Source organism: Mobula hypostoma, chromosome 13, assembly GCF_963921235.1.
Source record: "Mobula hypostoma chromosome 13, sMobHyp1.1, whole genome shotgun sequence".
Classification (NCBI taxonomy): Eukaryota; Metazoa; Chordata; class Chondrichthyes; order Myliobatiformes; family Myliobatidae; genus Mobula; species Mobula hypostoma.
Genome location: NC_086109.1, coordinates 34727152 through 34740089, shown reverse-complemented (window position 1 = coordinate 34740089; position 12938 = coordinate 34727152).

The window sequence follows — 12938 nt, the reverse complement described above, 5'->3', positions numbered from 1 at the left end:
GGGGATTGGGTTCAAGAGCCATGAAGTAATATTGTAGCTCTCTGAAATTCTGCTTTGACCACACTTGCAGCATTATGTTCAATTCTGGTTGCCTCATTATAGGGAGGATGTGGAAGCTTTAGAGTCAGTGCATGAGAGGTTTACCAGGATGCTTCCTGGATTAGAGAATGTGTCTCAAGTAGAAAGTTTGATTAAGCTGGGGCTTTTCTCTTTGAAGTGAAGGAAAATGAGAAGTGACTCGATAGAGGTGTATAAGATGATCAGGGGCATAGTTACAATGGACTACCAGTGCCTTTTCCTCAGGGCGGAAATGGCTAACACAAGGGGGCATAACTTTAACATGTTTGGAGCAAAGTATAGGGGTGGATGTCGGAGGTAGGGTTTTTTTTACACAAAGAGTTGGAACATACTACCGGGGTGGGGATAAAGGTAGATATATTAGGTTATTTAATCTTGTGGTAGGTTAATGGGTTGGCACAACAACGTGGACCGAAGTGTCTATGCTGTGCTGTAGTGTTCAACGTTCTCTATATTTTATTTAGAAATCAGTCAGAAGAAATTTCAGTCCATGCATAATATAGATTTAGAGTTGCTTAGCTAACATTAAAATCACATGCAACATATGTAATAAAGCAAAGCTTTTATAAAGATGGCATCAAAAAATTGTTTGTAGTGAACATACAGTGCCCCAGTTCTCACTGGGACACTGATTTTGAAGATTTCCTTGAAAAGGTTTGCAATGCCATGAAGAAGCAGGACATCTCTTAGAATAGATTGAGTTTCCATGTTTAACTACTTATGCGTATAATCCAGAAATTCCCCTTAAATTTCATGGCACAATCATAGCAAATACCTTTAACATTACCGTGCCAATATCTGAATCATTAATTACACTGTAAGTGCATTTTTAAACAACAGAACAGTAACAGAGCGCCACAATTTCAGTACCACCTATGCATTTAATTTTCAGTAATTTTTAGCATATATAAGAAATGGATTAAAGTGGTGATTGTTTAATTTATCTTGCTTATGTTGCATATCCACATAATGACAAGAGGATATGCTTAGGACATTTATCAAGTTAGTTAATTAATTCAAGTTGTTTATAGTTATCAGATCCTTCCACCTCAATGAAAATTTTTACTGTTCATCGTAGTTTTGTGATGAATTTTTTCCACACCCACTTTTCTGTCATCAACCCCTCACCCCCACCGACCAAATAACATGATATCTCAAAATTCTCAAGGTATGGAACATGACAGTATTGAGTATAATATTTACCTTCCTTAAATAATGAATTACAACAGTAGAAAGGAGAGTCTTACAGATCAGAAGTAACATTAGTTAATCCTGGCCTGTGGCAGATGAGATGGTCCCAGTTGGGGCTACAAGAGGAAAGCAGGAGACAATCCAGAATTTGTCTATATTTTCCTGCATTATTAAGTGGAAATCAACCTTGATTCTTGCTTCTAGCCACTGAGCAGTGTTTCCTCAACCAGTTTGTGAACTTAGCATGTTTGAGTGCAAATTTCATGTGAGGGCAGAATGCAGTCTGCTGTGGTCAACAGCTCAATCAAAAAACATACAAATGGACACAGTCAAAAGTTGTGTGCAAAATTGGCAGAAAGAAGAATCATCTCCTTCCAAAATGGCAACACCTTTTACAAAGATGAGGAGAGAAATTTGATGGCCAAATATAATCAAATCTAACCTGCATGTCTATAGGCAATACAGTTGATTTTAATTGTTTCTGTCTGACGAAGGTGGCTCAGATTTAATTAAAAAAAACTTAAAAGGAAAACTATTCAAAAAGTAATAGGGCAATTAGTGATTGATAGTGTCAAGCCATCTTTGTGTGTTCTAGACCCTCTTGATGTACTATTAAGAGAATTATTACATATTTTATTTATGGATCCATTTTTAAAATCCTGTTAACAGAAAGTTTTACATTCAGACAGCTCTAGAAGCCTGAGTTTTGCTGCTGAAGCATTCTGGTGACAAAAATACACAGCTGGTGGGTCACAGAACTGGTATAATTATTGATAAGGAATCACTGATAAAAGTGTCTACTTTATTAAAGGACAAAGGGGCCTGTGCACCAGAATATATGAAAGGCTAAAAGAATGCAGAAACTTGATCCTGTGGGACAAAGTTTTTAAACAATCATTTTTCCAGCTTATTGCAAAAAAAAACAAAAATATTACATATTGTTTTGCTATAGAAAAACAATTTAAACTACAATGTAATGGATACTAAATAGAAAAGAGGAGACAAGTATGAACTGTTCAAGTGCTGGTGAATATTTAAATGGCGAACAATAAGAATGCAATTTCACTTCTGCCACACAAGTTCTGGAAGATTAATTTTTACAAGCATCGTTTTATTCTTTCAAATTATAATTAATACAGAATATTATGAAATACAAGGGAAAGTAGTCTTTTTGTTTCCATCTCTTTACCCTCCTCTCTATTTTGCTTTCCATACATCATTTGGTATTAAATTAACTATTCTAATTCATACTTTCTCATTCAGGTTCGAGGTGCCTTTTGAAAGATGTTTCGCCTTTAAGCGCTGTTCATCTGTTGCAAAGTAATTAATAAAACATACATAGCATAATACAGGATCTTCGGCCCACAATGTTGTGTCGACCCTTAAATCCTGCCTCCCATATAACCCCCCACCTTAAATTCCTCCATATACCTGTCTAGTAGTCTCTTAAATTTCACTAGTGTATCTGCCTCCACCACTGACTCAGGCAGTGCATTCCATGCACCAACCACTCTCTGAGTAAAAAACCTTCCTCTAATATCCCCCTTGAACTTCCCACCCCTTACCTTAAAGCCATGTCCTCCTTTATTGAGCAGTGGTGCCCTGTGGAAGAGGCACTGGCTGTCCACTCTATCTATTCCTCTTGTATCTTGTATACCTCTATCATGTCTCCTCTCATCCTCCTTCTCTCCAAAGAATAAAGCCCTAGCTCCCTTAATCTCTGATCATAATGCATACTCTCTAAATCAGGCAGCATCCTGGTAAATCTCCTCTGTACCCTTTCCAATGCTTCCACATCCTTCCTATAGTGAGGCGACCAGAACTGGACACAGTACTCCAAGTGTGGTCTAACCAGAGTTTTATAGAGCTGCATCATTACATCGTGACTCTTAAACTCTATCCCTCGACTTATGAAAGCTAACACCCCAAAAGCTTTCTTAACTACCCTATTTACCTGTGAGGCAACTTTCAGGGATCAGTCGACATGTACCCCCAGATCCCTCTGCTCCTCCACTCTTCCAAGTATCCTGCCATTTACTTTGTACTCTGCCTTGGAGTTTGTCCTTCCAAAGTGTACCACCTCAGACTTCTCTGGGTTGGACTCCATCTGCCATTTCTCAGCCCACTTCTGCATCTTATCAATGTCTCTCTGCAATCTTCGACAATCCTCTACATTATCCACAAAACCACCAACCTTTGTGTCATCTGTAAACTTGCCAACCCACCCTTCTACCCCACATCCAGGTCATTAATAAAAATCATGAAAAGTAGAGGTCCCAGAACTGACCCTTGTGGGACACCACTAGACACAACCCTCCAATCTGAATGCACTCGTCCACCATGACCCTCTGCTTTCTGCAGGCAAGCCAATTCTGAATCCAACAAGGACATAAAGATCCTAGCCAGAGGCTCAGCAATCTCTTCCCTTGCCTCGTGGAGCAGCCTGGGGAATATTCCATCAGGCCCTGGGGACTTATCCGTCTAATGTATTTTAACAACTCCAATACCTCCTCTCCCTTAATATCAACATGCTCCAGAACATCAATTTCACTCATATTGTCCTCATCTTCATCAAGTTCCCTCCCATTGGTGAATACCGAAGAGAAGTATTCATTGAGGACCTCGCTCACTTCCACAGCCTCCAGACACATCTTCCCATCCTTATCTCTAATCAGTCCTATCTTCACTCCTGTCATCCTTTTGTTCTTCACATAATTGAAGAATTCCTTGGGGTTTTCCTTTACCCTACTCGCCAAGGCCTTCTCATGCTCTCTTCTTGCTCTCCTCAGCCCCTTATATATGATCATTGTGATCATCTTCAGAAAACGAATAGTTATTTTATTTGTATAATTACAGACAGACCAATATGGGATATTGAAAGAAAGTACAAAAACTCTCAGAGTATGGAATTTTCTGTCACGTGAATGAAAATCCGTAAGTTTCTTTTTAAAAAAGTTTGTTTGAAAAAATAACGTTAAGGGTAATGATGGTGAAAAAAAGGAATGTGAGACATTACATAGTTCGCGTGGAGGGAAAATCTATTTATCGCATGTACATTGAAATATACAGTGAAATGCATCATTATTTCAACAGCCAACACAACCTAATCGGGGAAGTCTGCAAGTGCCGCCATGGTAACATAGCAAGCCCCGAGTACTGAACAGAACACAACTGGCATTAAAACAACAGTAGCAAAACAGATCAATTTCCTCCCTCCCTCCCATTCACAACTCCCAACCACACACACCTACACTCACACACCGCCCACCATTCCATGACAGCCATTTTCAAACTCATTGTATGATTTTATTGAAACTTACTTGCAATAACTGATAAATAATCATCAAAAAACTTTTGTTCCATAGTACCTAATTTCCACATTTTGTTGTTTTTCAATTTCGACCGGAAATGAAAATATTATATTAAAAAAACACTTGATGTTAGCTGCCTGGGCACAGGAGCCAACAGACACGTTCAGGGGTGTTGAACTCCACAGCATCTATGAGGCCTGCTTCTGCATAATGCAAGGAAGACATTTTGGCCATGGGGTTGACCCTTTAAAAGGTAAGGAATAACATGGCTTTTCCATGCCACCAGTCACCCGTGCCTCCCGAGTCAAACCTTCCATCAGGCTTGCAACTATCATCTGATTTGACTTGACACCACCCACCCAGACACTCGAGTGAACCTCGATAATCAATCTCAATCAATGATCACAGAATGTGCTCTCAATGAATATTTTTCCTACCCATATCGACATATCGACAATTAATCCTATTGGTTTTACCCACAGAGAGTTCCACAGAAAGGACTAATACCTATTCCCATTTTGCACCAGTAGACCCTTAACAACTTTATATTTGTAAACCTCTCTCACCCCAAGTCCCTTTCAATCCTAAATCCCTCAGTTCCAGCTCAGGCCCAATGGACTACATAAAAAGAAAGGAGTAACTCTCACATGATAGCAGGTGGCTTGAACACTGCCCTACTTGAACATTTTGTCCTCAGTGAACTTGCTTGTGTTCATTCATTTCATACTCTTCGGTTAGCAACAGATGTGCTGACAGACTTAATACAATGACACTTATTGAAATCTAACCCAGAAAGAATCTCAAGTAGCAATAGAATATGATTATAGACACAAGGAGCACTGCAGATGCTAGAAATCTAGAGGAATACAGACAATGTGCTGGAGGAGCTCAGCAGATCAGGCAGCATCTATGGATGGGAATAAGCAGTCATCATTTTGGGCCAAGTCTCTTCGTCAGAACTGATGAAGAATATACTTGTTACAATTGCAAAATTGAAGCTCTATTTTGTTCTCTGCAACAAATATAAAACACGGTCATCTCATTGTGGAGCTATCTTAATTAGTCTCCACAGAAACATTTTTGATTTATAATTAGCACAGAAAATGAAATTATTTTGGTAGAAAATACGTGCACTTGATTTAAAAGAAACAGACTAACATAAAACAACAGCTTCAGCTCATTCAGTCATTGCTCTGGAGGAGAGGCAATCGAGTTCTAATATGACAAATTCTGACATAAACATGTAATACGCAAGTTATCATCGGAAGATATAAAGCGCCAAGATACACGGATGATCTTTGGAAATCCAATTTATCCAATTCACCAAAGAGCCATTCACAAACTCCCAGCACTACTGCAAAATCAGTGAGGATGTGATTGGAGAATTATGGCTCACAATAAACTGCAAAGTATCAAACCAGTGTTTAAGCACAGTTGTTAGGATTCACAATATAACACTCTTCTTGTATACCATGGAACTACTAGTTAAGTAATTAACCAAATTATGCCTATGCCTAGTAGAATCTCACTTTTCCATCTATTAATATTAAATACGAATGAATGTTCTCATAATCAGTTAGAATATAAAGCAATATATATGTTTACAATTAAAAGCAATCGAACTAACCTACCTACACATCATTTAAGGCTCCAAATTAACTTTTAACCTTAAGTTACCCAGAAACATGAGCAATGATTCTAATTAAGAGAAAAAGAAGAGTTTATGGCTTCAGTAACACAAAGGGTTAACTTACTTACCCGTCGAAAGCTGCTTTGACCATGCCGGTCACTAGTTGACTTTTGCACAATGGCACTGAAGTATTTCACTGTTTCAATGATTCAAAGGTTCAATTTAATATCAAAGAATGTATCTAGGATACAACCTGAAATTCTTGCTCTTTGCAGACATCCACAAAACAGATAAAAACCCAAAGAATGAATAATGAAAACTTCAGAAATGCAAAGCTCCCTCTACCCCCCTCCCACACAAAAGTGTCTGTCCTCCTCTTCCCCCCCCGCACCAACAAAAGCACAAAACTTTGTTTGTAAATAAAATAATTAACATACTTACACGATATTAGTGTCTTCTGTCTTATTTCCTGAGTCCATGAATCTGCATCTACAAAATATTTGGCATAGTCAGCAGGATTCAGTGAGTGTAACAAGAGTTTAAAATGTTCAAGGGTAATACCAAGCAAGGGGACCCCTCGTATGAGGAGTATGCACTACCAAGATGAACCAACAACAGTGCTGGGTTCATCAGCCTCGCTAATCTGCTGGTAGGCCACAGCACACTGGTGGATTGTGCAGACAAGTTGGACTCCCACGTGGAGAAGATCGAATACCACATTGTGTCTGTGTTAATTCCAGAAGAGAAGGGGAGATAAGGGGTTGCTGACAGCCATTGTATAGCACCAGCAAGAGATGATCACACAGAGGGAGCAGGAGACACCGAGTCTGAAGAATGAGTGGAGGTGCAGTACTGGTGCTGTATCACAATGTGGGAAATGCACAGTCAACATGGATGTGGGCCAGAGAGCTAGAAAACAAGGGTATGGAGACAACCAGTCAGCTAATGAAACGGAAGCAGTTAGAGGCAGCTCAATGTGTTAATTGACAACCAGATCATGTTAAAGTCTGAGGCTTGATGCTATGGGGAGATGATACCAACAGGTGAGAGAATCGGTATATCTGGGTGGGTGGTAATGATGGGGAAGAAAGACTAGACCAGAATCCTATGATTCTCCTTCAAAATAATCACTCACCCCACCCCCCCCCCCACGCACCTGAAACAGCACAGGCTGAAGAGAGATGGAACATGGCACACGATGAATAAGCATACACCGTCACTCACAGCAGCTGTCTCCTTCTTCAGGACAGTCCTCAGCCAAAAAGTCAACTGTTTACTCTTTTCCATAGATGCTGCCTGGCCTGCTGAGTTCCTCTAGCATTTTGTGTGTGCTACTTAAGGAAGGGGAGACCTGTTCCAAAGCTATTACACTCCAGGGGAAAGTTGGTGGCTTTTTGGGCTGCTAGGAGGTTGGTAGACTACCGTAGTACAGTGGTAGTGACTATTGGGCTTACAGTACTGGGTTTTGTTCTTTTACATTTTATATGGGACGTTCGTGGAGGTAATACTAGCCTGAGGGCCGAATTGTCACAGTATTGCTTCTGTCGGGGTGGGGGGGGGGATGTAATGTGAAGGGTTAACTTACCTGCTGATTAATATCCAATTCCACCATGCCAGCTGCTGATTGACCCATTCAAAGAATCTACCAGCTCTGTCCTTTTGGCTAGCTTTTGCATAACAGCACTGGCTCCTGGCTTTTTTTTTGCTAAGGGCTCCCTTCAGACTGAGTCACAACCAAAGCTGAAGCACCATTGTAAAAATGTGCTGCGGATAGGAGGGTACATGCACACACATAGATAGGTACCTGTTTGTTGAGTGTTGGTATTGTAGTTGTGTAACTTGGAAGTCAACAAAGTACTTGTTCAAGTTAGAAGTGTAACTGAATGTTTAGTGTCATAGTTTTTGCAACTTGGCGGGGGGCTTAGCTAAGTGCTTGTTTGACTTAGAGGCTTTGTTGTGTGTTTCACTGTTGGTTTATAAATAAATAGGTAATGTGCTTACTTGCAATCTGTGACTTCTGTCCCACTTACCAAATCCTTGAATCAGCTTCCATGAAACAGTTTCCCAAGCAGGGTCTATGTCAGGTGGTAGGCCTAATTAATGTAGATCTGTAGTCTGTTGCATCCTGAAAGAGAATGGTTCAAATTAATGAGGCAGGAGATGGGCTTGTTCAGATCAATCATCTCCTCTGGTAGACAATGGAGACATAGTGGGCATGTTTCAGAGCTATACGACTGAAAAGATACTCTTGCAAATTACAAATAAAAAATTAAACTTCTCATAAAGAGAACTGGTTATGAAAATCCAACAGACACTTGCAGCTTGCCCAGAAGATGAATTTGAAGCCAAAGGACAACTTCACTTTGGTCATTTCCTTTCTGTATACAGTCGCTTTCATTTACCTATTGTAAATGATATGAGCAACAAATTACCTACACAAGCATCTTCCTCCAGTTCATGCTATAATTTTTTTCACTTGCAGGCTCGTTCCCAGATTACTATCAGATTAAAAAGGAAATGCTGGATATTTGTATTGGATCAAGCCACATCTGAAGTCAGAAACAGTGTTATTACTTCGAGTCAGAGAGCCTTTCATCAATGGTCATTGTTTTCCATTCTTCATTGGCCAGTCCAGAGTTAATGCACAGTTTAGTTCATGCTTGTTCCAAAGGTGCATTTAAGAAAGTCAGAGATTCCTTTCTATTCCAAAGGTTATCAGAATGAACATCATGTTCTTTACACCCAATTCAAAGTGCATTCAGGTGATTAATTCTGCCAGATGTATGGTGCAGCAATAAACATAGATCAATACAGACAACAATGCTGGTGGAACTCGGCAGGTTAGGCAGCACTGATGGAGGGAAATGAATAGCTGACATTTCAGGACAAGATCCTAAATCAGGACTGGAATGAAAGAGGGCAGCAGCCAGAATAAAATGATGGGGGGGAAGGCGTGGAGCGGAGCATGAGCTAGTGAGTGATAGGTGAATTCAGGTGAGATGGACATGATAGGGAGGAGTCAAGTGGAAGTGATGTGAGACGCTGGAAGGTGGTAGGTGGAAGAAGATGAAAAAAGATGGAATATAACAGGAGAGGACAGTGGACCAAGGAATAAAGGAAAGGAGGTGGAGAACCAGAGCGAAGAAGGTGTAATGGATAGGTTGTGAGCATAGGTGAGGGGTAAGAGAAAGAGTAAAGGGGCCAGAGGAATGAGGGAGTTGCAGAGAGAACAGTCTCTGCAGAAAGTGGAAGGAACAATGTTCCTAGTGGTGGGAGTTACAGAGAATAGATATAGATATAGAATAGTACAGCACAGTACAGGGCCTTCGGCCCACAATGTTGTACCGACCCTCAAACCCTGCCTCCCATATAAGCCCCCATCTTAGATTCCTCCATATATCTGTCTAGTAGTCTCTTAAACTTCGCTAGTGTATCTGCCTCCACCACTGACTCAGGCAGTGCATTCCACGCACCAACCACTCTCTGAGTAAAAAACCTTCCTCTAATATCCCCCTTGAACTTCCCACCCCTTACCTTAAAGCCATGTCCTCTTGTATTGAGCAGTGGTGCCCTGGGGAAGAGGCGCTGGCTATCCACTCTATCTATTCCTTTTATTATCTTGTACACCTCTATCATGTCTCCTCTCATCCTCCTTCTCTCCAAAGAGTAAAGCCCTAGCTCCCTGAATCTCTGATCATAATGTATACTTTCTAAACCAGGCAGCATCCTGGTAAATCTCCTCTGTACCCTTTCCAATGCTTCCATATCCTTCCTATAGTGAGGTGACCAGAACTGGACACAATACTCCTAGTGTGGCCTAACCAGAGTTTTATAGAGCTGCATCATTACATCGCGACTCTTAAACTCTATCCCTCGACTTATGAAAGCTAACACCCCATAAGCTTTCTTAACTACCCTATCCACCTGTGAGGCAACTTTCAGGGATCTGTGGACATTTACCTCGAGATCCCTCTGCTCCTCCACACTACCAAGTATCCTGCCATTTACTTTGTACTCTGCCTTGGAGTTTGTCCTTCCAAAGTGTACCACCTCACACTTCTCTGGGTTGAACTCCATCTGCCACTTCTCAGCCCACTTCTGCATCCTATCAATGTCTCTCTGCAATCTTTGACAATCCTCTACACTATCTACAACACCACCAACCTTTGTGGCGTCTGCAAACTTGCCAACCCACCCTTCTACCCCCACATCCAGGTCGTTAATAAAAATCACGAAAAGTAGAGGTCCCAGAACCAATCCTTGTGGGACACCACTAGTCACAATCCTCCAATCTGAATGTACTCCCTCCACCACCACCCTCTGCCTTACGCAGGCAAGCCAATTCTGAATCCACCTGGCCAAACTTCCCTGGATCCCATGCCTTCTAACTTTCTGAATAAGCCTACCGTGTGGAACCTTGTCAAATGCCTTACTAAAATCCATATAGATCACATCCACTGCACTACCCTCATCTATATGCCTGGTCACCTCCTCAAAGAACTCTATCAGGCTTGTTAGACACAATCTGCCCTTCACGAAGCCATGCTGACTGTCCCTGATCAGACCATGATTCTCTAAATGCCTATAGATCCTATCGTTAAGAATCTTTTCCAACAGCTTTCCCACCACAGACGTAAGGCTCACTGGTCTATAATTACCCAGACTATCCCTACTACCTTTTTTGAACAAGGGAACAACATCCAATCCTCCGGTACCATTCCCATGGACAACGAGGACATAAAGATCCTAGCCAGAGGCTCAGCAATCTCTTCTCTTGCCTCGTGGAGCAGTCTGGGGAATATTCCGCCAGGCCCCGGGGACTTATCTGTCCTAATGTATTTTAACAACTCCAACACCTCCTGTCCCTTAATATCAGCATGCTCCAGAACATCAACCTCACTCATATTGTCCTCACCGTCATCAAGTTCCCTCTCATTGGTGAATACCGAAGAGAAGTATTCATTGAGGACCTCGCTCACTTCCACAGCCTCCAGGCACATCTTCCCACCTTTATCTCTAATCGGTCCTACCTTCACTCCTGTCATCCTTTTGTTCTTCACATAATTGAAGAATGCCTTGGGGTTTTCCATTACCTTACTCGCCAAGGCCTTCTCATGCCCCCTTCTTGCTCTTCTCAGCCCCTTCTTAAGCTCCTTTCTTACTTCCCTATATCCCTCAATAGACCCAGCTGATCCTTGCTTCCTAAACCTCATGTATGCTGCCTTCTTCCTCCTGACTAGATTTTCCACCTCACTTGTCACCCATGGTTCCTTCACCCTACCATTCTTTATCTTCCTCACCAGGACATATTTATCCCTTACATCCCGCAAGAGATCTCTAAACATCGACCACATGTCCATAGTACATTTCCCTGCAAAAACATCATCCCAATTCACACCCGTAAGTTCTAGCCTTATAGCCTCATAATTTGCCTTTCCCCAATTAAAAATTTTCCTGTCCTCTTTGATTCTATCCTTTTCCATGATAATTATAAAGGCCAGGGAGCGGTGGTCACTGTCCCCCAGATGCTCACCCACTGAGAGATCTGTGACCTGACCCGGTTCATTACTTAGTACTAGATCTAGTATGGCATTCCTCCTGGTCGGCCTGTCCACATACTGTGACAGGAATCCATCCTGGACACACTTAACAAATTCTGCCCCATCTAAACCCTTGGAACTGATCAGGTGCCAATCAATATTAGGGAAGTTAAAGTCACCCATGATAACAACCCTGTTATTTTTGCACCTTTCCAAAATCTGCCTCCCAATCTGCTCCTCTGTATCTCTGCTGCTACCAGGGGGCCTATAGAATACCCCCAGTAGAGTAACTGCTCCCTTCCTGTTCCTGACTTCCATCCATATTGACTCAAAAGAGGATCCTGCTACATTACCCACCCTTTCTGTAGCTGTAATAGTATCCCTGACCAGTAATGCCACCCCTCCTCCCCTTTTTCCGCCCTCTCTATCCCTTTTAAAGCACTGAAATCCAGGAATATTGAGAATCCATTGCTGCCCTGGTGCCAGCCAAGTCTCTGTAATGGCCACTACATCATAATTCCATGTATGTATCCAAGCTCTCAGTTCATCACCTTTGTTCCTGATGCTTCTTGCATTGAGGTATACACATTTCAGCCCTTCTACCTTACTCTCCTTACACCATTTATTCTGCTTCTCTTTCCTCAAAGCCTCTCTGTGTTACTATTACCAGAATGATATGTTGGATGTGGAATCTTGTGGATAATGATTGCGTGAGGGCTGCATTGATAGCAGTGGTGGGGAGTTCTCATTTTATCATAAAAGAGAACATCACAGATATCCTAAAATGGAAAGTCCCATCATGAGGACAGATGCAATGGAGATAGAAGAACTAAGAAAAGGGAGTTGCATCCTTGTAAGTGACAGGAAGGGAAGGAGTGCAGTCAAAGTAACTGTGGGAGTCAGTGGGTTTGTAAAAGATGACAGTAGATAATCTTTCTCTGGAGATGGAGGCAGAGAGATCAAGAAAGAGGAAAGAGGTGTCAAAGATGGACCAAATGAATTTGAATGCTTGAGTATATGTTGGTGGTGGTAAATAAAATTGACAAGTTCAACATTGGTTCAGGAGGCAGCGTCAATGCAGTTGTCACTGTAGTGGAGAAAAGTTGAGGACTATTACCAGTGTAGGTTTGGAGCATAAATTATTTCATGTGGCCTACGAAATGGTAGGCATAGCTGGCCAGATGCAAA